We start from the raw sequence: 27,317 nt of genomic DNA, 5'->3' as shown, positions 1-27,317 counted from the left end.
CCTCTTGCTCATGGCTGATCTGACGTGGTCCTTGTCACTACAAATCTGACAAACTCTGAAGTATCACTGTATTTACCTCTACTTGTTTCTCCTGAGCCTACATGATTTTGTCATTATCTGCCTTACAACTCCTTATTTCTTCCTTTAAGCTTCTCAGTGTAACTGCCAAATAGGAAGAGTTCCCAACACCATACTGCTCTTCTGATTCATAGGGAGAGTCTTGTAGTCAACCATCTTTGCTAGCCATTTGATATTTCTTTCTGCAAGGTATATCATGTCAGCGAAACCAAATCACAATAAACCAACGCACCTTAGTATAGCTTGGGGAGGATACCTTGTCTATAAGATTAACAAATCAGCGTGATACATGTATAACATAATCATGACAGCATATAGAAACATAACACATAAGCATATGACCATGCAACCATCATTCTAGCTAGGGTCCAGTCATCCTTGCATGACCTTAACAACAACACACACCACGACCTCATGCATGACAACAACCACTACATCATTGTACACTTGACCACATGTAAACATTAACATGCATAAGTAATGCATAACCAACCATACAGACGCATAACCAAATATAATCAAGCGTAAATGAACAATACTTGTAACCAAACCTACAAGAATGATACATGTAACCAAACCTACAAGAATGTAACCAAGCGACATATAGCAACATGTAAGCGACATATAACAACATGTGACCAGTCATACACTCATGACGATGCACTCCACAATAACAACATCAAGTTCCTCGTGACGAGATCACTACAACCATGATCAACATTATGCAAATGCAACAAGCACATGGAATGCAAGTGTAAGAGACACGCATGCTACTAACATGCATGTATGACCAACACACAACCCATCTAGTTTGAGGGTTGAACCATGCTTTGATACCACTCTGTAACACCCTCCTCCCACATCTACCCAAGCAACCGACCAGCCGAGGTAAACATGCAACAAGAGGCCACTATGATATGATTCGACCTCCTAAGTCACGTTAAGGAAGTGGAACCGATAGAAACACACCATACAAACATTCAACATCAACATTAGGACCCTCAGGAACCAATCCAACCTTTCTGCCAACCAACCCCTGGGTCCCACTGAGCTTTTGGACAACTTGACCTTTGGACGCTCTCATGCTATGGGCATGCTAGCATCAAGGGACCTTTGGATGCTCTCACAAGCCTGCAAGCCAGCGTCTAGGGACTCTTTTTGTCAGTTCTGTGCTAGCGTCCCTAGGAATTAAGCCACATTTTTCAGGTCCAGAGCCCAGGTCACTGCCCAGAATTGAATAATACCTTCAAAACAATAAGATAACATGAAAACAACAATACTAATGCAATTACTTGAATAAGACCTTGAATTGACCCCTACTAGCCATGATAGGCATTTCGTCAAACATACCAGGAATATGTAATTTATAGGTGTAAATAACATATCTGAGCATAGGGGTCTCATACTTAGCTGAGAATCGCTAAGAAACATTGATGCCTCAACACATTAACTGTCATTTAATCCATTAGGTCACAAGTACATTGATCATTCATTTACAAGTAAAAACATGATGAGATCCATACATAGCTATTGTCATAAAACATATAAATAACCAACATAATAGCAACATAATTACTCATAAAATCACAGCCATATAAACCACATATAAGCCAATATAATACTCATAGATTTATAAGGAGAAACAACCTCATATTGATGATGCAAAATCCAAACCTCAGATGGGGCTTTCACATTCCACCCGTCCTAGAATGGCTGAGTCAAATCTCTCTTTAGCCATTCACCCCCGTGCCATATTCCAAGCATGAATGTGGGATCTCATATAACACATCATTCAAAACCATCCAGGGCTTCCAGAGGCCATCCACCTCAACCCATCAAAGAGTGACTCGACCTCAAGGTCAAACATCACAAAACCATCATTAGATTGGTCTCTATCCAAGCCTTTGAAGGCTTCCAGAGCATTTGTTCCAACCAAGGCTTCCAGGACTAGTAACTCAACCCACAGCTTCCGCCGATCTTCTAGAGCGTTTGCCCAACCAAGGCTTCTAGGACTAGTAACTCAACCCACCAAGGGCTTCCAGAGTGTTTGTCCAACTAAGGCTTCCAGGACTAGTAACTCAACCCAAGCTATTACAGGGCTTCCAAAGCGTTTGTCCAACCAAGGCTTCCAAGAACTAATAACTCAACCCAAGCTAAGGAAACATGAGAACCAACCAAAACAAAACAAGGAACTAAACCCACAAACTCCATGGCCATTCTAGAAATGGCAAGGTTGGAAATTCACTTTCAATCTAGACAATCCTCCATGCCAGTGACAGATCATGACCAAAAATCCACATGCATATGCCATGCATGCCAAAATTAGTGAGGAAAAGAAACATGCAACTCGGTACCTGCAAGAAAATCCTGCCGTAGTTGTTGATCTCGATGTCCTCTTGCGCTTGTCTGCTCTTTCTTTGCCTTCTTGCTCCAAAATCCAAGTATGCCACACCCTCCAAGAGTGCTCCAAGAAAACTCTAAGTATCCAAGAGTATGAGAGAGAGAGAGAACAATGATGGAGCTACAAAACTAAAATGACAAAAGGTTACCAACTGATCCTCATAAGCCTTTTTATGAATGAGGCCTCTATTTTATTCATTTTCCATTATTTTCCTTCATTTTCCTCCTCACATGCAACCTGTGACCTTTCACCTTCGCTTTCTCCTAATTTCCATTATTTTCATAAATAAATGTGCCAAAAATGCCATTTTGCCTTTCCAAAGCCTTAGCCATTGCCTTTGCCAATTTTCTTAGCCATTAAACATTCACAAGTGATCCCATCACTAGGATTTTGCCCAACATTCAGCTTGGAATAAGTGTCCCATCAACCATGGTTATTATTTTTCCTTTATTAACTTTTATTACATGGAATTTTCACCATGGTTGTTATAATAAACATCTAAGTCCATGAAGATGGTGCACACCGGGCTTCAACTTGGGCACTATAACGATGTCCTCCAACAAACCATAAATGCCCAATCCACGTTCACACTTGGTCCACTCTCACGCTGCCCTCCAACAGACCATGGGTGACCCATGTTGTTGTGGCATCTGCTCCTAGTTAGGGCATCCTCACACCTAGGAAACCCTCCTCTTGGCTGCTAACAAACTCAATCAAATTGTCCTCTCCTAGGACACTACATCCTCTAGCATCCAATCATTCAAGATGACGTCTGCAACTCCTTACTTCTGCCTTCTTAACCTTGATTTCTATGCATACACAAGATTGGTTAGGGCACACAACAACCCTAAACCACTCTTCCCTTGTCCAAACTCCTCCCTCTTTTGCTGTCACTATCTTGGTTTCCAAAAACACCTTGGGCACCTCCACAAGGCTTACAGTACAAGACAACTGCTCCAACAACTAGGGTTGCCTCCATGCACAAGAAAACTGTTGTTTGGAGAGTCACCACCTTCTATACACCTGCGTTGTACTTGGAGATGAATGTGGCCTCTCGAGAGCCTCCTCCATAAGTCCTCACAACCCCCAACCCTTCTACAATCACCTGTTGTTTTCTACAACAGTTTGTGGCCACCTGTAGCAGAGATCCCACACACAAATATGCACAGAAAATACTCCAAAACCTTACCTTTAATTGCGGCTAGGACCTGCCAAAAACTTGCACTCCATTCAAGGGACAAATTGCCCTAAATCATCCTCCTTGCCTCCACGCAAGGTGTCTTAGAGCTGCAACTCTGCTGCTAAAAAATCTGCACCTTCAACAAAAGTATCCTCCCTCAAAACTCGTGCTCCAACACTTGCATCTTAACTACCTCCTTCTTTGTTCGATTTCAGAGCTCATCCTTTGATTTGGATGCACTTGGATGTGTCTCAAATGAGGTCTAACTCACCTCTTTTTATACAAGTCTCTAAGGCAATGTCTTATCCCATCAAAGGGTCACCTCATGTCAAGGCTGACTTGACTTCTCTAGACAATTTGCCCATACTTAACTTAAAAAATTCATATCTCTTCAACCACAACTCAGAATTAGATGATTTTTTATGCATCAGATTCATCTCGACGTGCACTATCATCCTCATCCATCACACGTCGAAATATCTCCATGGTTTTGTCCCCAACATCAATGGGTGCAAAACCCCAAGCTTAGGTTTCAATCCCACAAGGCCACTTGTGGAGCTCCTTCCTCCAAACCCTCGATCCTTAAGGCTTGGAGTACCTCCCAAGCTACAAAAATCAACACAAGGAAGAGGAAGATGTTAGGGGATGAGATTTATCAGGATACATTGTCAAGCAAGAATATGTATTCTTGCTTTTTCCCCAAGGAGTTCCACCGAAATATTGTATTTGGGAAAATGTGTGGACTCCAAATAGTCTTCCCAAAATAATATTTTTCTGTTGGTCTCTAATATGTCGTAAAATTCTAATTGCGAAAAATTTGAAAAAGAAGGGAATTTGCAGACCCTTTCGATGTCCTCTTTATTCTTCTAAAGATGAATCTACCCATTATCGTTTCCTTGAGTGTCCCTTCATTCATTATTTATGGAAATTTGTTCTGTAGTCCTTGGTGGCAAGATTAATCTGGCCTTCCTCTAGAAGTGAATTTTTGGTTTTATGGGATCATCATTACACAAACACTTTTCGTGGTAAGGCTTTCTTCAAGCATCAAAGACTCCTTTCGTAAAGTGTGGCTGTTAATGTTCTCTTTTTATTCTTTGAATTTTGGTCTCATAAATTCTCGAGCAATAGCCATTCTTTGTTGCTAGATGAAATGAAAATAGCATGGATATAGAAATCTATTCCCCATTCGTCTTGTACACATGTTTCCCCTCATAGATCCCCTCCTATGAGTAGGTCCAACAATTGTGTTTGCCTAAGGAGGAATTTGCAATATGGCTCAAAGCCCAACCCTCTCATATTCTTTATTTTGATGGAACTTCCAAGAGCAATCTAGGGGAGGCACGAGCATGGGAATGTTTTTTTGCCCTAAAGGAGGTATAAAATTATCTTATGCTTGGGGTATGGGACCACCTTCAAACAATCAAGCATAAGCTTATGCATTGCTTCAAAGGCCTAATGATAGAAAAATATCCATTATATAATCGCTCATTGTTAGATGATGATCATTATGCCAAATATTAATGTGCTCATTTAGGTCACATAGGTGCATTGCTTATGTGTGATGTATAAGCGTCTTTCTTATGTGCATTGCGTAGGTGTGTCTCTTATGTTTATCCTTTATGCTTGTTACGAACTTACATGGGTTAGTTGCATCACTTAGTTGAGTTAACTGCTTATAAATGACATTTAAGTGCATGTGTATGTAAGGTCCCTGTGTGGATTAGGTGCATCACTAGGTGTATTAAGGGTCAGGGTTCAGAGTCAGTGGCTTATGTATTGAGGGGATTGGGGGTAGTGGGTGAGCTGTAAAGGTGGTAGAAGTTACGGGGACTGATATTAGCATCACTTATGTGGATCTCATAGGTGTGCTTTTAGGTCAAACAATGTTATGAGATAAATCCTTAGTGATTATAACATTTTACTTTTGTTGGATATAAAACATGAACATAATGTCATTCAACTATAAATTTCATGATTACTTATAGTGAAGGCGACAAAAACCTCCAAGTCTCTAGGCTTTTGCATTCAAGTATTTTTCGATAACAGGTACAACTTATGATTCACAAGAATGAAACAAGGACTCCTCTTTCATGTTGCAAATCTTTTTTTGCATCCTCTAAAAGTGTACATTATCATGTTTTGATTTTTATTTTTTATATGTAGGTTTCATTAAGCTAGTATAAATCAAGCTAATTTCATGATGTTTGGGGATTCAAGAGAATCTTCCCAACTAACAAAGATCCAAGTCAATGCACCTTTTTTTTTACCATGGTGAATTGGTAACTCCATGGAGTAATGTAGGTGAGACCCAAAATCAAATCTAGTAGCTGCCACTATAGCACCAAGAGTATATCCAACAACTCCGATAACACCAAGAGTATATCCAACAACCCATAAGCCAAATATATTAAGAATTCATGACTTAGCAAGAGCTGAAACTTCTTGACATGGAGAGAGTATATCCAACAACCCGTAAGCCAAATATACTAAGAATTCATGACTTAACAAGCGCTGAAACTCCTTGACGTGGAGAGTCTACTTCTTGAGACTTATTATAATAAACCAAAATTGTCCCAACCATATGAAAATGATAACATCCCATTATACTAACCACTCCATCATCCACAAAAAGACAAATCAATTCACAAAATTTAAGAGTGATCTAGATGGGTAAAGAGTGGCTTAACCTAGACGAGATGAACCCTTTGTGATGAGTGCATTTTGTTATAAGATGAACGCTTAGTAATGACAACATTTGTTATTAGATGAATGCCTATGATTAGAACATTTTGCTTCTGTACATCATCTTAATGCCATTGAACGATTAATGCATTTTATTGGAATCCTTTGCGCAGGTGAACTTTGATTTTATTTACGGTGTCTGCCTTAGAGAGAGACAGGAGTTGAAAGAGTTTTTATTTAGGGGGTCCGGTTCCCAGTCTGGGACGAATTTCCGTTGCACAGCATCGTTCTCTGGGCTTGCGTACTTTCGCTAGTGAATGAGATCTGTTCCGATTTCGTAGATCTTTTCGCAACTGTATGGTTTGTTTTCGCTAAGTCTCTATGCTTTTGCATTCAAGTATTTTTCGGTAGCGGGCACAACTTCTGAGTGATAAAGAGGGAAAGCGGCAGATCCTCCTCTGCATCTTTTCACGGTGTACATTCTCAGGTATTTTCTTTTCTTTGTAGGTTCCATCAAGCTCCTGTGAATCAAACTAAATTTCATGATGTGTGCGTTGCATTGCGTTGAAACTGGTTATCTCTTTTTTATTTTGTATTTTGTATTTCCATTTCCATTGTTGAATTGTTCTTTGGTTAGTTTGCCTGTTATTTCAATATGGATTGGATCTTCTCCCTCATATATTGGTACCTACCCACTCAGCCAGCAGCCGGTGCTTCCCGTCCTTGTCCCCTTGTCCATCGATAAGAGTGGCCACCATGGAGGAAATTAGTGAATTGTGAAAGGTTGAAGTGAGTTTGGTTTGGCTATGCTGATTCCCCTATTTTTTGTTATTATTTCGGGCAAGTGGAATTAACTAATGGAAGATTATTAAGCCCTAATCTCCAAAGATCAAATTTTCCCATTTTTAAAATAAGTTTGCATTTTGCATTCATTTTGCCTTCTCTTTTTTTGGTATTTGAAATCCTTCAATTTGAAGACATGATTGTTGTATGTCTCACTCAGGGTTTAGCTTTATGAGACAACAACATGCTAAATTTTGATATCTAGATATAAGTGAAATTTCAAACATAATTTTAACACTGGCTTTATTCTTCTTGTAGACTAATTTTCACTTAATTGTCTACAAGCATTGTAATAATATGTAGTTAATACTGTTTTTATGCAGTTTCGTTTAACTATTGCTATGTTTGGACCAAGGGAGGCTCCTCAACCAAGCCCAAAAGTGATCTAGATTTGTAACGAGTGACGTAACCTGTGCCGCATAGGGGTCTACCGTTGCCATTATCTCGACATGCTGAAAGCCCATAGGATGTGTGAGGATAAAAAAGGACGGAAAATAGCGTTCAAATGAATGCCCCATGGACAGAGATAGGGGGGCCAAGAGGACTCGTAGTGGGGTTATGGTTAGGGTTGAAATTGAGGGCGTGAGCAAAGGTGTGAAGGCACCCACGGGGTGTGGAGAATAGGGAGTAAAGGTCTCTGGGAGAAGGATGAATTGGGCAAGGGACAAGAGTCAAGGGAGAAGTTTGGAGGGGGTTGTGCGTGAGGAGGCTGCAAATGAGGTGCATCAAGGCGAATCGAGGGGAAGTGATGGTTGGGAGGAGTGGTGTAATATTGGGGAGGAATAGGTGGTGGAGTGAGGAGAGGGCAGAAGCAATGAAGAAGAGTGTCAATCATCCATAATTGGAGGCCCATGACCAAATGATTCACTAACATAGATCTTAAACCATAATGAAAAGAATTGTAATGGAAAGCTTTAATAACCAAGTGTGTAATATAACATAGATTTTGTTTGCTTTGCCAAATCTATGCTATCATAATAATACAGTTTCACACACAAAAACACAAGATACACCCTAGAAAAACATGTCTTGGGAAAAACTCCAACTTTGAAATGGTTATCTTGCTATAGTTTTTAACTTTTTATTATAAATTATTCTTTTTTAGTCTACAAGGCTCTATGGGAAATGTATTTGACATTGAAAATTGCACTTAGTAGAATCATGATTTTGTGACCATGAACTAGTGAATAGTCTGCTGTCCAAGTTGCTCTCTCAAACTCTACACACTGCAATTCTAGTGTCAAACTATCACATGGTTAATCAATTATCTCCTTTGTGACTGGTTGAATCTGTAGTCCAACCTCCCCAGCCAAGTGGCTGAACCTACCTTCCATCTCTGCTATCCCTTTTATGTCTGATTCCAAAAGGTTTTAAGAAGGTCAACAGCCTCTGTAATAATTTTTCCTGGGAACCAGTTATAGTCTCTAGAAAAAGACAGTCCTTTCACATTTTGTCACATTCAATCTTTTTTTGTTTTGCTTAAGCCTTAGACTGCCATATAGCACGTTGTGATTGGTTGCAGGGGCCATGTGTTTGACCACGTTGCTTGCTAACTAGGCAGGGAACTTCTAGTTTGGGGGCACGTACTTATATATTATGTAGAAATATTTGTGTAGAGGCAAGCATGTCTCATGCTGCACAAACCATTTGCTTGTCTCTTCTGCCTTATTCCTTTGTTTTGTTACTTTAATGTGGAGCACAGAGTTAGATTTCATTTGATTGCCACCTTTTCCTTACCTTATTGGTTCTTTTGTGACATGCAGTCTAATACAAATCCTGAACTTATCCAAAGAGCCATGAGAGCATTGGGAGAATTAGAGCAAACTAGAGAGGCCAAAGAAGAACTCAAAAGGCAACTAAGAAGGTCAGCTGAAGGAAGTGGACCAAGTGGCACTGGTTCTACTGCAGCGTCAGTCAATCCGGTAGCTGCATCATCATTTTTTGTTCCTCGAACCACACCTGGTTCACAACCAACTATCGGTTCAATGCTAAAAAGAACTGAAAAAGAACAAGCTGATAGGTTGATGGCAAAATTTCTCCTCTGGAGTGATATTCCTTTCAGCATTGTAAGGAATAATCCATTTTTCCAACTTGCTGTTGATGCTATTGCCAGTGTTGGCCCGGGGTACAAAATCCCTTCTTATCATGATTTCAGAGGCCGGATTCTTCAAGAGGAAAAGCGTGACTGCACCCAAAGATTGGAGGATTTTAGGGCATCATGGGCACAAACAGGATGCACTGTTATGTCAGATGGTTGGACTGACCAAAAGGGGAGAACCCTTATAAACTTCTTGGTTAGTTGTCCCAAGGGGACTATGTTTATCAAATCTATTGATGCAACTCATCAAATCAAAGATGCAAGAACTTTATGTGATTTGCTGGATGTGTTTATTTTGGAGGTGGGTGCAGAAAATGTTGTCCAAGTCATAACGGACAATGCTGCAAATTATGTTGCTGCTGGTAGAATGCTTATGGACAGGCATCCTACTTTATTTTGGACACCTTGTGCTGCCCATTGTATTGATTTGATGTTAGAGGACATAGGGAAAATTCCCTTTGTCAAAGATATTGTTGACTCATCAAAAAGCATCACAAAATTTATTTACAATCATACATCTGTGCTTAGCTTGATGAGAAGATGCACCAACAACAAAGAGTTGGTGCTTCCCGCCATTACAGGGTTTGCGACGAGTTTCATATCTCTTCAATCCCTTTTGAATTCTATGTGGGATTTGAAGAGAATGTTTCTTTCAGAGGAGTGGCGTGCTTCGTCAATGAGCCGCAAACCAGAAGGAGAGGCGGTATGCAGACTAGTTTCATACCAGGAAGACTTCTGGGCGGGAGTGCAGGAGGTGTGCGCCGTTACTGAACCTTTGGTAAAGGTTCTTCGGTTGGTTGATGGTGAGAAGCCCGCAATGGGCTATTTGTATGAAGCCATGGACAGGGCCAAAGAAGCCATTCGGTCCTACTATGATGATAAGGGAGATGATGGTTTCAGAAACAACTCCTTCTATGGGAAGTGATTGATGAGCGATGGAACAACACACTCCATCGTCCCATTCATGGTGCTGGGCTTTTCCTGAACCCTGCATTTTCTTATGCATGTGGGTTTGATTTTGATGCTGAGGTCGTGGAAGGATTATTAACCTGTGTCCAGAAGATGGTGAGATCTCTAGAACAACGTATAGAGATCTCTAGACAAATTGAGACATATAAGATGTCAGGTGGCACATTTGGCTTTGAGATGGCTGTCACTGATAGGACGATTAAAATGCCAGGTATTTTTTAGTTTGTACTTTGTAACTTTGTTTCAAATTTCATTGTCTCTTCAAATTCCATTTTTTTCTTATGTTTATTTAAAATTTTATTTGTAATTTTGTTGTAGACACATGGTGGAAGATGTATGGTGGCAGAGTACCCCTTTTGCAAAAGCTTGCCGTACGCATCCTCAGCCAAACATGCAGCTCCTCAGGATGTGAGCGCAATTGGAGTGTATTTGAAAAAATACACAACAAGAAGCGCAATAGGTTAACACTTAAACATTTAAAATATTGCAAATTTCCAAATAAATTTTTGAATTCATTAAAGTTTTAAACAATATTTTTTTTATAATATTAATTATTAATTATTATTTCATGAACTTTGTACAGGTTGGAGTCCCATAGACTTAATGACATGGTCTATGTCTACTACAATCTTCGATTGTGGGTGAGACAACTAGAGAGGACACCTGATACGGAAGCCATCTCATTGGATGGGATTGACACCACTGCTGAATGGAGGGTTGAGACCGAGAGGCCTCTCATGGATCCCACTGATGATTGGTTAGTGCAGGATGAAGGGGAGGAGGAGGAGGAGGGAGGAGGAGGAGCAGGGGAGGAGGAGGAGCAGGAGGAGGAGGTGACACCGCCTACCCGGGCTACCACTACCACCAGTAGAGGACGTGGTCTCCGTCTACCTCAGCCTCATGTAGCTGCTACTACTAGTTCTTCAGCTTCTAGAGCACGTCAGACTCCACTGCCATTTCCACCAGCACAGGCACCAGCTTCTACATCTAGAGGGAAAGAGAAAGTTGTGCCATTTTCTCGCAAGAGGGGCAGAGGAAATCAATAGGATTAGACTTTCATTTTATTGTATATGACATTATGACATGATGAGATACATTATCATATTTTTTGTTGATATTTTGAGGCTGAGTTGGGACTCAGGACTTACTATTCAGGACATGATTCAATGTTATGTGTGATTTTAGCGCTAGAAATGATATTAAACATCTTATATATTAGTTTTTTTTATCATATTTATGTGTCAATGTATTTATTTTATGTTGTAGATGGTTTAGATATTAAAAAAATTGAAAAAAAATGAAAAAAAATGAATATTTTTGTGCCAAACGCTTTTTTCCCGCTTTTGCCGATTTTTTTCGCTTTATTCCCGGCGCCGATTTAATCCCGATCGCGCTTTTAACAACATTGCATGCAGAAGGCAAAGGTAAAACTTTGTCCCCTACCTTACCCCCAATGCCATCATCTATGTGCTTCTTGCCATGCTGGTAGCTCTGCATGACCTAGCCTTGCATGATCTGCAGTACCACTGCCACATGGTTTGCAACTCCACATGTGGACCTCCATATAACCCTTTTGCCTTATTCCTTCCAAGCCTTATCTCTGTGAGGAGCACAGAGCATGAGTTCCTTTCCTTCATTCATATCTTTGTCCTCATTTGTCTTTCCATGGCATGGAAATAGGGTTATGCCAAGGTTTGATGAAGCCTTTCACACTAACCTGTAACACCACCAAACCATCTTCCCAAATGGCTTCTAAAACACGTTTTTAAGTATGAAAAATCAAGAGTTTTTCAGCACAAAATCAACCAGAGAAATCAATACAACCATTTTGATTCTTCAAGGGTCTATTTGGATTAGCTGGGGAGGGATCATAGAAGAGCCACACGAGATAATGCGAGAAGATATCAATGATGAGAGCTATGAGAACTTACAACAAAGTTGGTGTAACCCTGACAATGGCTAGTTATTCAACACAAGAACATTATTCAATAAAATTAAATTCTAAGAAACATTGTAAAGATTTCCCTAAGTCATGTGAAGGAGAATGCTATCGCTTCAAGATATCTCCTAGTGGAGAGAGGATTCTATCATTTTCTTTTATATTTATAACTTCTTTTTGTCCTTTTTCATATAAATTATGTTGATTTTTGGTATGTTTTATGCTTAGAGCAATTTACTTCAATTTTTCATATTAGCCCAATGTCAATATTCATATTAGCAATCACATCGGCATGATAGTAAAATGCAGATAGAACATAAACATAAACAGTAGAAGACAGGCCAAGACAAGAGGACACAAGGTGTGGCACCAGCCAGGGACAAACCCCAATGTGGGGAAACCCTTGATCAAATCTTCTTATATTCTTCAATAGTTCAGCAGAGAGAGAGAGATAGTACAAATATACAAAACTGATATTTATGACAGCAGTAGAAAGTCCATCATTCTGCAAATGATGGCTCTTCAGAGATGCAGCCCTGAATCCAATCACAAAGAGTGCTGAAGTAAATCCTTTGAGGAGACCCTTCACATAACACTGATGCAACATTCCTCTGGTAGCTAACTGCTCTCAATTCTGGCTAGGGAACAATAGGCAGCCCTTAACCTTCCACACTGTCAGCAAACTAGCTGCCCTAAGGACTCCTACAAGTTGCCCATCAAACTGTCTCAACACATACAAGATACACTTCAAAATGTGTGCAATACTCACTGTTCTAGGGTAATTAGGCTGCTGCAATTCTGGACTGGTTAGGGCACCCAACCACAGTCCTTAACAACCCTCAAACAAATCCAGAATTGCTTCCTCTTACTGCGGCTGTCCTCCAATAGGGTGCTGCCCTCCACGTTGCTCTTTTAGGGTAGTTTCAAGCCCAACGCACAAACCTGTCTCCCAAAAATGACTGCGGCATTCTCTTAACAGGACTGTTCACCATTCAACAAGGCTCTGAGACAGTCCTCTCACCCTCGGCCTTCAAGAGCAAGAGTGCTGCCCTCAGGACAGCACCTCGGCCTGCCCAAAACAACCTTCCATCCCTCGCTTGCTGTGCTTATTAGGGTCAATTTGCTGTGGAATTGGGGCCTCCCTCTAGCTACGGATAGGAGCCTCTTTAGCTGCGGATAGGAGCCTCTTTGATCTATGGCTAGGTCTTCTTTTGCTGTCTCCTTAGAGGGCACAATCTCTTCTCCTGAAATGCAACTAGATCTCCTTCTTTTAGGACTGCGGCTAGGGCACAACAAAACTGCAGATAGCAGCCTCTCTTCACTGCGGCTTGAACTCCTTTAGGACAGCGTATAGAGCTTCTCCTTAGGACTGCAATTAAGGCTCTTTCCTTTAGACCTCTCTTTACACCAAAACCCAAACGAGTGGAGAGAGAAATCACAAGAGATGAGTGTGTCAAATTACTTGAAGACCCCTTCTATTTATAATGCAATGTTGAGGATAAGTTGGGGTAATTTGGTTGCTGGCCGACTTTGACAAGTTGTCAATAATACAAATAAATTCATATCTCCATAAATACATGTCGGAATCGGATGATCTTTAGATCATTCCTACACCTCTCGATGAGAGGAATCCAAGAAAAATATCAGCTGCCACAAATAAGATGACCCACATGGAGTTTGGCCCTAGTTGCTAATTTTAACACTCCCTCTCAACTAGGGAGAACTCCATCTGTTAATCCATCTGCCAGTCTGTATTATCTCTGCCATCAATGCAATGCCCTGCACTGCTATGCTCTGCTGAACTATGAAGAAGAAGAAGTGATCGAGAATGTATCATACCATTCTCTACTGACCCGAAGTCAGTCCCATATAAAGAGAGTGTCTCATACCACTCTTACTGATCCGAAATCAGTTCCAAATAAAGAGAGTGTCTCATACCACTCTTACTGATCCGAAATCAGTTCCAAATAAAGAGAGTATCTCATACCACTCTTACTGATCCGAAATCAGTTCCAAATAAAGAGAGTGTCTCATACCACTCTTACTGATCTGAAATCAATTTCAATTGATCCCAGATCAATACCATCCTAGCATAGGGAGTACGGTAGTAAACGATGCGTCCATCGGTAGTACTATGGTCCCTATTCTCATTTCCCTGCTCATTGGCCAGATGAGAGGTACTTCCCATGAGTCCCAGACTGCATGGGTAGGATGTCTCAGTAGGAGAATGATGAACCACTCATCCTGCTTACATGTCGCCATGGGGTATCCTAGGGGAAGGCTGAACCACTCACCCTGTACACAACAAATCACTATGGGAAAGCTGAACCACTCACCTTATGATTGTGTCTCAGCAGGAGAAGGATGAACCACTCATCCTGCCTACATAGCAAACCACTAGGGGAAGGCTGAACCACTCACCCTATGGTTGCTCATCGCTCCAAGAAGAACCCCCAAGCCCCCCGGAGCTCCGAGAGCTCAATGTCCATATCATATAGGACCCTCAGAAGAGGGTCTCTCCACGACTCCTAGTCGTTCTCGAAAAGTCAAGAATTTGACCTTTCCCAGGGGCTTTATCTGAATATCGGCGACCTGCACATCAGTCCCAATGTGATGGAGCCTTATTGCTCCTCGCTGTACCATATCCCAGATAAAGTGGTACTTGATGTCTGTGTGCTGGGAGCGATCATGAAATACGGGATTCTCTGATAATCGGATCCCACTCTGGTTGTCACAGAGGATCACAGTGGATTCAAGCACGTGTCCAAATAGCTCATTGAAGGGGTTCTCCAACCAGGCAGCTTTACACGAGGCCATACTCGCAGCTATGTATTCTGCCTCAGCGTGCTTAAAGCAACCAACTTCTGCTTCATGCTCATCCAAGATATCGAAGTAGAACCCAAAAAGAACCAGCGTTCAGAAGTGCTTTTGCGATCCACCATGCTACCTGCCCAATTACTATCAGAATAACCAAGCAGCCTCATAGCTTCAGCAGTGTATCTTAGTCTATGAGAGACTGTGCCCCAAAGATATCTCAGAAGATTCTTGGCACCAATCCAATGAGAGTGATGAGGCTTAACCATATGTTGGCTCAACATGATAGCTACAAAACATCTATCCGGACGAGAGTTCACCAAGAACATCAATGCTACTATGAGTTGACGAAAATTAGAGGCATTTCCCAATTCAGGTTTGACAACACTACTGTATAACTTCTTAAAGTTAAGTTCCATCAGGGTAGTCACAGGCTTGTAGTCCACCATTCCAAATTTGGAATCCAACTCCCTCTTACGTTTGTAAATGAGAGGGTCTGCACTTGTTAGAAAGAGGTCGTCCACATAATGTACCAGTATGAGAGGTCTATCATCCACAACCTTAAAGCAATGGTTTGGGTCGACTTCTCTCCTAGTGAATCTCAACTTCATCAAATAGCTATCAATCCTCTCATACCAAGCTCGGGGTGCTTGCTTTAAATCATAGAGAGCTTTCTTCAACCTACATAGATGAGATTCCCGATCATGAATCTTAAACCCCTCGGGTTGTTCCATATCTGTGGTCTTGCTATTACATGAGGGGAATGGTCCCCTTGTAAGTTCTCCTTCAGTACATCTCGGACATGTACCTTCATGCTTTTCTTTGACTTCAGGCATCCCTGTCACCATTTGTCTCACATTGGGTAGGGCCTTACAATGAAGATGAGTAGACCTTCGGTGCCATTGAAGAGATGTGTCACACGACATGGTCCCCAATGGACTTCCTGCAACTTGATACAAAGTGTCAACCTTGAATCCAAGAGTAAAAGCATCTTTAAAATTCCTTTTCCAAGCACGTACCTTTCCATCAATGAATGCCACCTTGTAACCTTTGTCTTCCATTGCCGAAATGGACACCATGTTCTTTTTGAGATCAGGTACATAAAGAACTTCTTGTAAATGAATTGTGTTACCTTGATTCAATTGAAGGGTAACATTCCCTACACCCTTTACGGGATAGGTGGCATTGTCTCCAAGAATAATCTCCGAGTTTGTTTCCTTCTCTATCAAATTAGAGAGAGCTTCCTTGTATCCAGAGAAGTGCCTTGAAGCACCACTATCAATAAGCCAATTTCCCAAAGTGTCCGGAGGAGAGGTAGAGGAGAGGTTCGATATAAGATAATACTCCTTTTGCTTATCAGAAACAACATTTGGTTCTTCATACCTGGAGTTCCTTGCTTTCTTGGAGGGTCGACCTTGATGTCCTGCATTCCTTTTCCCTTTGCCATTGTACCTGACATTCCGTTGAAGTTGCCCCTGGAATGATTGCGATCATCATCATGTGATGTGTCCCTTTTATTTGGACACTCCCTTGCATAGTGGCCAAACTTATTGCAAGCAAAGCATCTGCCTTTCCTTCCTCCCTTAGATCCAGGCTTTCCATTGAAATGACCTTTAAACCCTGCATTATTTCTCCTTTTGGCATGAGCGGAAAAAGCAGTAGGGTTGCCTCTATTAGAAGGCATTTCTTGCTCCACCATGCTGGTTTCTTCTTGAATGCATCTCGACATCAATTCTTCAAACCCTGGAATTCGATCATTATTGAGATTAGTGGTTCTGAATATATACCACTCAGGTGGGAGTCCTCCAAAGGTAGTGATAGTAAGTTCCCTGTCAGGAATGACTTCTCCAATTGATAGAAGATCATTCTTGATCTCGGTGATCCTTAAGACGTAGGATTGAATATCTTCATCCTTGCCCTTCTTAATATCCTTCAACTTATTTTTGAGGAACAAAAATTTGATTAGGATCACTAACCTTGAACATGCTTACCAATCTGTGGTAGATCTCCTTGGAGGTGTTCAAATTAGAGATGTAGGCCACGAGACGCTTGTCAATGGAATCTCTGATAATCTTCTTTGCTTTGACTTCACCCTTGGTGTACTTGTTCTTTGAAGCAGCCGGTGCATTTGATGGAGGCTCAGGGATTTTACCCTTCACATAATCCAACACTTCTTGTTCTTCCAATGTTAGATCAAGAGACATCTTCCATCTGTGATAGTCAGACTTTTCACGGAGCTTGTCTTAAGCCGGGAAGAGGGATGAGGAACCCATTGAGCCTTTTGTCCTTTCCAACTGCCTTCGGTGATTGCTCTTTCACTCGTGCTTGGGCTTTGTCTTCACTTCAACTTTGATACCATGTTAAATTTTTGGTATGTTCTATGCTTAGAGCAATTTACTTCAATTTTTCATATTAGCCCAATGTCAATATTCAGACTAGCAATCACATCAGCATGATAGTAAAATGTAGATAGAACATAAACATAAACATTAGAAGACAAGCCAAGACAAGAGGACACAAGATGTGGCACCAGCTAGGGACAAACCCCAATGTGGGGAAACCCTTGATCAAATCTTCTTATATTCTTCAATAGTTCAGCATAGAGAGAGATAGTACAAATATACAAAACTGATATTTATGACAGCAGTAGAAAGTCCATCATTCTGCAAATTTGACTATTCAAAGATGCAGCCCTGAATCCAATCACAGAAAGTGCTAAAGTAAATCCTTCAAGGAGATCCTTCACATAACACTGATGCAACATTCCTCTGATAGCTAGTTGCTCCTGCAATTCTGGTTAGGACACAATAGGCAGCCCTTAACCTTCCACAGTGTCAGCAAACTAGCTGTCCTAAGGACTCCTACAAGTTGCCCATCAAACTGTCTCAACCAATGTTGCACGAAGCGGGAGCGAAGCGGAAGCGTTTTTTGGAAGCGGGGACGCCGAAGCGTCATTTTCCAAAAATATAGGAAGCGAAGCGTCCGCGGAAGTGTCTGCTATATATATATATATATTTTTATTTTTTTGCATTTATACTCAAAACAAACATCCCAAATACCAAATTAATTGTAGAAGACATGAAAACATGCATATTTTTGCATAAATCAAGATAGATATGGCATCCATGATTCCATTGTAGTTACTAGTATGTACAACAATCATCTATATTCTAGCTATTACAAACATACATCAAATTTTTAAGCATATTATAAAACATAAAACATTTAAGCATATTATAAAACATAAAACATAGAGCATATTATGATTTATCTAGCAAGTGAGCAACTGTCAACATTTGTCATGTCCAAAATTCAAATAATAATGTTTACAAAATATGTCACTTGGTCACTGCCAGGCCAAAGAGGTTCAAAATTCAAATTCACAAGTCTACAAGTCTAATGAGTAATCTATGACAAAAAGTAGTAGATTGTGAATATATCTACTAATCTCTCCTCCTTCCACCACGAATAGAACGTGGTGGCGGGCCTCCACGTGGTGGCAATGAAGAAGATGGTGCATGTGGAAGTCGTGGCACTGAAACTGATGAAGAAGAACCCCCTGCTGTTGGTGTTGAACCATGAAACCTAGGAACCAAGGGACCAGATGGGGGTGGGGGTGGCATATCAACACGGTCATCATCATCCTAGAATCGCTCAAAAAATTCATGCAAAAAAAAAAACACTAGTTAACAAAAAAATTAAAAACATGAATTAGAGAAATGCTTTATAAGGGAAAATTGGAAAATTCATACCACAATGGACATACTTGGATAAGAGCATCCTCTAATTGCTCTAATCGCAACACTCCATCCTCCAAATTGGGCTCCTCTGGATTCTTGTCCCAAATCAACAAGTCTTTATTAGACTTTGCATCTTCACAGTAATGGGACAACAATCGCAAGTTGTAATGAACATAAACCAAGCTCTCTGCCCGGTCTAAATTCAACCTGTTCCTTTTAACACTGTGGATGAAAGAATAAGAGCTCCAACACCTCTCTGCAGAAGAAGTGTTTACCACCTGTGATAGCACCCGCAATGCCAAACTCTGTAGAAGTGGAGTACCCCCTCCATGCATGTTCCACCACTCAAGAGCAGAAAAAGTCTCTCGATCTTTAATTGCATGCATGCTCCCAAATGGACCAGTGTTGAGCGTATAGTTGCTCACCTGTCTCCGTACCAATGCAGCCTCCTCCTCATCAGGGATTAATTTACTCAATGCAGCCTCCTCCTCATCAGGGATTAATTTACTCAATGCAGCCATATATTTTTTGTGAACCTCTTGATCTTGGTGTGGTTTTCTCCTGCTTCCCCCCCCAGGTGCTGGTGTTGAAAGCCATGATGGATGATAGTATTTAGGTGTCAAAACATATGCTAATGCATGCAATGGAACATTTAGCATTTCCCATCGGTTTTCCACCTCTACACGAATATAATTGTACAAGGTGGTATCTCTAGGCTCAACAATGTCTTTAATCTGCCCCAACATGCTATCCATTTGCTCATACACCTCCCCAATTACTGGTCGATCTGAATCTGCAAACTTGATCATGTAATAAGTGAATTGCAAAACATATTTAACCTGTCCCCAAAAGTAACTGTCAAGAACAATGTCCTTGACTGCATTAGCACCATCTATGTCAGTGTTAATTTCATCCCATGTTTCAGCACACACCAGATTAGTTAAAGCTTGTCTCACCTTCACTAGCCGCCTAAAGGTGAGGTAATAACTAGCAAATCTTGTCTTTGCAATTTTAAGCAATTGCAACTTGGAGTAAGTGCCATAGAAGTAGTTTACCCTTGTATGCCCTGTGATGAATTTAATGAGCTGCTTCCCTCTCTTGTAAACCTCAGCAATCCACCCACATTCTTTGTGTTTCACAATATCATGCATCAAAAGGTTCAATGTGTGAACCCAAAAGATGTGTGGATGAGTACGCTCAATAATTTTTCCTGCTGCCTTACAATTTGCTGCATTATCTGTGATCACTTGAACCACATTATTCGGACCAACATCTTTGATTGATTTCAATAGGAGATCTGCAATGTTTTGTGCAGATGCAGTGATGGAGGAGGAGTCATGACATGCAATAAATACTGCACCACTAGAAGAAACACCAAGAACATTTATCAAATGTTGGTTTCTAATATTTGTCCACCCATCTGATACAATGGATACCCCAGAATCTACCCACTCATTTGTAAAACGTGTCAAAGCTCTTTGAACCTTAGCTTTTTCTCTTTCTAATAACACTGTTCTAGTTTTCTCATAGTTGGGGGCCTTGTATCCTTTTGGGGCTTCATTGATGGCCTTTACCATTTCATGCCAATAGGGAGAGCGAAGCACATTGAATGGTACACCGCAAGCACAAAGAAAACAGACTATCTTTCCATCCACATCATCCCTCCCAGCAACATTAAGGAAATCCCCTATTGTTCTTCTACCTCCAGAGCTTGCAGAAGTACCATGAGGAGATGAGCAACTACCAAATTTAGAGGTTGCACTTGATTTAGAATGAGTTTTTTGTTTCTTGTTTTTTTGTTGTGCAGCCATCTCTATTTGGATGTATTTTCTTCTTTCTTCAGTTGAAATGTTTGGGCAAATTTGTACCCCCACAGGACCCTTTTTTTCATCACTGTCCAGCACCCCACAAAGATGCCTCCTCAGGGGGTGAACCACAATATGGTTTTCTTCCATGACAACCATGAGGGCACACAAATTTGTAAGATCCACCACCCTTTCCCCCATCAAGTTTGGTCACATAGTTCCACAAGGGTGTTGATGTAGCTTTCCCATCTTGTGTTTCAGTGTCCCCTTCAGGTTCATCCCCTTCCTCTTCAAACCCTTCCTCCTCATCATACATTGGGTCACTCCTATTGGGACCATCACCACTGTCCTCTTTTGTTTCTTCCCTTCTATTCCTATTCACCTTTGCCATCATTAAAACCAAGAGTGGAATGATACATAGAAGCCAAAAGAACACCATCTTGGAATATGGATATAGGTGGTGGACAACCTGTAAATAAAGGAGAAAGTAGAAACAATGATAAAGAGTAGGAGAGGGAGGAGAAAAATACAAAAAAATTGTCAAAAAAACAAGGGAGTTTGGGGTTTGAACTTACCTCTTTAGCTCTTGTAGATGAAGTCCTCCAAGCTCCTCCTCCTTCTTCACTCCTCCAAGCTCTCCTCTCTTCTCCTCTCCTTTCCTCTCTTCTCTTCTCCTCTCCTCTCTTCTCTTCTCCAAATCTCATAAACTCAAAGTGAGAAAATGAGGAATGAATGGGGGCTTTATTCTTTTCATTCCTCACCTTAACCTCACTCTAACCTCACCCTAACCCACCCTCTTAATGCTGAGTTAACATAACTTCAAAAAAAAATTAAAAAAAGAGTGTCTTTTTCCCTTGCGCGCGCCCTGTTTGGCCGAAGCGTACGGAAGCGTGCGCTTCCTGCTCCGAAGCGCCGCGCTTTTGAGGCCCGAAGCGCCGTACGAAGCGCGCTTCGGAGGCATGGAAGCGGCGCTTCCGTTCGGCGCTTCGGAAATTCCAGGAAGCGGCTTAAAAAGCCGAAGCGCCGCTTCCGAATTCGGAAGCACCGCTTCCGATGAAGCTTCCTAGGCGCTTTCGTACGGGACGCGCTTCGGAGCTTCGAACCGGGGGGGGGCGCTTCGTGCAACACTGGTCTCAACACATACAAGATACACTTTAGAATGTGTGCACTAGCTCACTGTTCTAGGGTAATTAGTCTGCTGCAATTCTGGACTAGTTAGGGCACCCAACCACAGTCCGTAACAACCCTCAAACAAACCCAAAATTGCTTCCTCTTACTGCGACTGTCCTCCAATAGGGTGCTACCCTCCACGCTGCTCTTTTAGGGTAGTTTCAAGCCCAACACACAAACCTGTCTCCCAAAAATGACCATGGCATTCTCTTAACAAGACTGTTCACCGTTCAACAAGGCTCTGAGACAGTCCTCTCACCCCCGGCCTTCAAGATTAGGAATGCTGCCCTCAAGACAACACCTCAGCCTGCCCAAAAGAACCTTCCATTCCTCGTTGTCCAATCCTTTGCTTGTTGTGCGTATTAGGGTTAGTTTGCTGCAGAATTAGGGCCTCCCTCTAGCTACGGATTAGAGCCTCTTTAGCTGCGGATAGGAGCCTCTTAGATCTGTGGCTAGGTCTTCTTTTGCTCTCTCTTTAGCTGCGTCTTTAGGGCTCTTCTTGAACTACGACTAGGGATTCTTTAGGACTGTGTATTAGGGCATGGTCTCTTCTCTAGAAGTGCGGCTAGATCTCCTTCCTTTAGGACTGCAGCTAGGGCACAACAAAACTGTGGATAGAAGCCTCTCTTTACTGAGGCTTGAACTCCTTTAGGATAGCGTATAGTGCTTCTCCTTAGGGCTCTTAGGGCTCTTTCCTTTAGACCTCTCTTTCCACCAAAACCCAAACGAGTGGAGAGAGAGATCACAAGAGATGAATGTGTCAAATGACTTGAAGACATCTTCTATTTATAATGCAACGTTGAGGATAAGTTGGGGTAATTTGGTTGCTGGCCGGCCTTGACAAATTGTCAATAATACAAATAAATTCATATCTCCATAAATACATGTCGGAATCGGACGATCTTTAGATCAATCTTACACCTCTCGATGAGAGGAATCCAAGAAAAATATCAGCTGCCACAAATAAGATGACCAACATGGAGTTTGGCCCTAGTTGCCAATTTTAACAAGTTATAAATTCCATGTCAGCATTTTCCCAACCTTATTTACCTAGCATATTCATTGTATATTTGAACATGAATCCTATTATAAAAACCCAAGACTTTCATCAACTCACCTTGTTGCCCATGTTAACACAAATGCAATATTATGTTAAATTTTGGCATTAGATAAGATTAGGACATTTGCTTATGGCCATAAAATATGAACATAATGCCATTCAATTTAACATCAATACAATATTATGTGAAACTTTGTTATGGGTTGAATCCTTAATGATTAGAATATTTTGCTTATGTTGGCTATAAGACATGAACATAATGCCATTCAACTATAAATTTCATGGTTATTTACATTGAAGGCAATAAGAACGTCGAAGTCTCTAGGCTTTTGCATATGAGTATTTTTTGGTAGTGGGCACAACTTCTAAGTGATAAGCGTGAAACGAAGAGGACACTTTCATGCTGTAAATCTTCTCTTGCATCGTTTAATGATGTACACTCTGAGGTATTTTTCTATGTAGGTTCCATCAAACAAAATTTCATGCTCAGTGCTGTAGGAATTTACAGGGTAAGTTCCTCAGACAGAACACCAAAGGACACCGCTCACAAACAGATCACAGATCAATACACCAGTATTTTTGACGTGGTTAAAACCCTCAAAGAGGGAAACAGTCCACGACCTGAGCCAATGCGGCCACTTCAGGCAATATATTAATAAAAGAATGAAAATTTACATAAGCTTCGCTCATGAACGGGTTAACCTACAAATGACCCTCCATGCTCTTTAAATAGAGATCATGAACCAATCGGGTGTTAAGCCACGGATTAAGTGTCGGTAATACCGAGGAGAGAATGAACTGTCGGATCACTACATATCGTGACCGTCAGATTGTAAGTTACAAAAGTACATAGTAAAGAAACACACTTTACCTAACTCTACACTAGACCAAGTCATACTTAACTACTTCCTATGTGTCGGAATATCCTAACATCCCCCCTTAAGAACAACTTGGGATAGGATTGAAGGATGTACAAATATGACACAATAGGAGAAGGAAGGAGGCACTAGAGCCTATCCCCCCTTAGTGACAACTTCCTGAACTCCAACCATAAATCGAAGTTTAGTAAACTTTGCCTCTGTGAGAGCCTTTGTAAAGATGTCTGCAACTTGATCATTTGTTGAACAATATTGTACTTCAAGAACATGGTCATGAATGAGCTTTTTGATGAAGTGCATGTGCAGTTCAATGTGTTTGCTGCGCTGATGTTGGACTGGATCTTTGCATAGTTGAATGGCACTTTGATTATCACACCAAAGTGTAGTCGGATGCTGCTGCTGAAAGCCAAACTCTGACGAAATCTGACGAAGCCACAAGGCTTCCTTACTAGCTTCTACGGCACCACGATACTCTGCTTCTGCTGAAGAAAGAGAAATGGCACCTTGTTTCTTGCAAGCCCATGTAATAGGTCCTGAACCGAGAGTGAACACATAACCTGCAGTAGACTTTCGATCATCAGGGTCACCAGCCCAATCGGAATCAGTGAAACCAACCAATAGAGGAGCTGCTTCGGCACTGTAATAAATCCCAAACTGAACTGTACCTTGAGCATAACGAAATATTCTTTTAGCTGCTTTCCAATGACTTTCATGTGGGTTTTGCATAAACCGAGCAACAAGGCCAACGACAAAGGAAAGGTCAAGACGAGTATGGGTTAGATACAAAAGTTTTCCTACAAGTTGACGGTATAAGGTAGCATCAACTTCAGGAGAAGTACAAGTGACTGAAAGTTTGGACTGAAAGGGAGGGTTGGCTTATAGTCTTCCATGTGAAAATGGCGTAGAATATCATAGGCATATTTGGACTGGGAAAGGGAAATACCTTCCTTGGATTGCAAGACTTGAAGATCAAGAAAATAATGTAAGTGTCCTAAGTCTGTCATTTCAAACTTCCTTTTAAGGCTAGACTTCACATGTTTTATAAGGTTGGGATCACTACCAGTCAGGAAAAGATCATCAACATAAAGAACAAGAATGATAAGAGACTTGCCCACTTTCTTGGTGTAGACAGTATTGTCAGAATGACACCTAGATAAGCCAGATTCTAAAAGAAAGCTATCCATTTTGGCATACCAAGCTCGAGGAGCTTGCTTGAGACCATAAAGGGATTTCTTAAGCCGACATACAAGGCTGGAGTCTGTTTGTATAAAGCCAATAGGTTGTTCCATATAGATTTCTTCATGCAAGTCCCCATGCAAGAAGGCAGATTTAACATCCATCTGATGGACTTCCCATTTGAAAGAGGCAGCAAGGGAAAGAACAAGGCGGATGGAGTTCATTTTGGCAACAGGGGAGAAGGTTTCAGTATAGTCAATGCCTTCAACTTGTGAAAAACCCTTAGCAACAAGACGAGCTTTATGTTTATCAACGTTGCCATCTGGTCCATACTTGGTTCTGTAAACCCATTTGCATCTAACAAGTTTTCGTCCCTTTGGTAGAGGAACAAGATCCCATGTATCATTTGCTAATAATGAATGATATTCTTCATTCATAGCTGCTTCCCAATCTGGATGGCCTGAAGCTTCTGCAAAGGTGTTAGGATCATAATTCGTTGAAGCTTGAGCCAGTAAAGAAGAGGCTCTATCGAACTGAGAACGTGTACGTCGCTGATCTGTAGGATCACCGACAAGATCACCTGCTGCATCCCGAGTAGCACGGACCCATTTTGGAAGCTGAGGAGCTGAAGGAGGATCCTGAGAAGGTGGGGGAGGATTGTCATCCTCGCTTTCATCATCTGAAGAAGAAATATTTTCAAAAGTAGAAGAGATAGGGAGAGGTGGCACATCCGCCGAACTAGGCTCGTAGGCCGATATATTTTCAGCAAACTTTACATCTCTTCTAATGATAACATTTTTGGACTTAAGTGGAATAAGTCTATATCCTTTGACATCTTTAGAATATCCAACAAAAATACATTTTTCACTCTTAGGTTCTAAAGCTTTATGCTTCTCATCTGGAATATGGGCCCATGCTTCACTTCCAAAAACACGAAAGTGACTTACATCTGGTTTAATTGAGCTCCATGCTTCTTCTGGAGTGATATTCTTTAAAACCTTAGTAGGAGTGCGATTTATTATGTAATTTGCACAGTTAATTGCTTCTGCCCAAAAATTAAGACCAAGTCCCTTAGATTGAAGCATACAATTACCCATTTCCTTTAAGGTGCGATTCTTCCTTTCAGCTACACCATTTTGTTGTGGAGTATATGGAACAGTCAGTGCAAAAGTTGATGAATTTGTTGTTAACATATTCTCCGCCATTATTAGATCTTAGCTTAAGAATTTGATGTCCAGATTGTTTTTCAACAAAGGCTTTAAAGGCCAAGCACATGTTAAATACTTCACTCTTGAGTTTTAAGAAGTATACCCAAGTGCGTCTGGAGAAATCATCAATGAAAGTTAAGAAATACTTGTAGCCAGAGAATGAAACAACTGGAAGTGGACCACATAAATCACTATGCACAAGCTGTAAAGGGGCTGAGGCGTGCCAAGAGGCACGTTTTTCAAAACTATCTCGATGATGTTTTCCGAATACACATCCGGAACAAACACCATCTCTGCAAGATACCATTGGAAGACCTGTCACCATATTTTCTTTACATAGATTCTGAAGGGAGCAATAGTTTAAGTGACCAAATCGCTCATGCCAAAGTTTGCTCACTTCATCGTTATGAGCAACAAATACCGAGGGAAGATTTGATGACCCAAAGTTGTGAAACTTATACAACCTTGTAGAATCATCAACATTGCCAGTATCTAAAATCTGTCTAGGATCTCTTAGGTCCTTAATTACAACATCGTGAGGTGAAAATTCAACGATTTTACCTTCACCTGAATGAGTTATCTGATATACAGATAGAAGGTTGCAGGATAAGGTTGGAACACATAATACATCATTAAATTGACCATTGTCTATATGAACAGTTCCAGTCCCTACAACACTAAGAGATCTATCATCACCAACATATATATTTTTGGTGTTACAATCATTTAAAGAAGAAAACATGGCTTTGTTTTTGGCCATGTGATAAGAAGCTCCAGAATCAATGAGCCACTCATGAGAATGAGAAGAAGAAGATACATTTAGTGCATAGCCAGACCGAGATGCTTGACAACCACATGCAGAAAGTGCTATTCCTGAAGATGAAGTTGAAGTTGAAGAGTGTTCCAAATGGATGTTATGCTTCTTCATTGCTGCTTCCAAGGCTTCCATCTTCTTAAAGCATTTGGATTCTAAGTGGCCATCTTGATTACAAAAGTTGCAATGTCTATCAGTTTTCTTCCCTTTGTTTTTATTTGTCTTATCATTTTGTTGAAATGATTTTTCATTTTGAGGCTGAAATTGCTTAGGACCCTTGTTTGGTTTAGGACCGTTCCTTCTAGGATACAACTTCTTAGGATTCTTTGAATTTGGTTGCTGCTGGGCAGCTAACGCTTTCTTAGAAGAGTTTCCAAGATTAAGAAGACCAAGGTGTAAGAGTTTTTCTTGTTGTCTTATTAAAGAATCACAAAAGGAATCAAAGGAAGGGACTTGTAGGCT

At 41.0% G+C, this 27,317-nt stretch overlaps 1 protein-coding gene across 2 annotated transcripts in view; it reads left to right on the top strand.

Moving 5' to 3' along the window:
* LOC149184478 (SNARE-like superfamily protein) overlaps positions 1-27,317 on the top strand; it is a 240,074-nt gene that overhangs the window by 116,769 nt on the left and 95,988 nt on the right. The window contains exon 1 of one of the 2 annotated variants that reach the window (XM_089417517.1): positions 6,392-6,828. The exons of the other annotated variant lie outside the window; for it this stretch is intronic. The gene's annotated coding sequence lies outside the window, so the exon portion shown is untranslated. Of the gene's footprint in view, positions 1-6,391; positions 6,829-27,317 lie in introns of those variants that run through there. 2 annotated transcript variants of the gene reach the window in all.

Source organism: Pinus tabuliformis, chromosome 3_2 (genome assembly GCF_031772625.1).
Source record: "Pinus tabuliformis cultivar Carrire ecotype Pingquan chromosome 3_2, CPIR1, whole genome shotgun sequence".
Lineage (NCBI taxonomy): Eukaryota > Viridiplantae > Streptophyta > Pinopsida > Pinales > Pinaceae > Pinus > Pinus tabuliformis.
The sequence above is the reverse complement of the archived record's forward strand: the minus strand, read 5'-3'. Positions and strand labels throughout refer to the sequence as shown.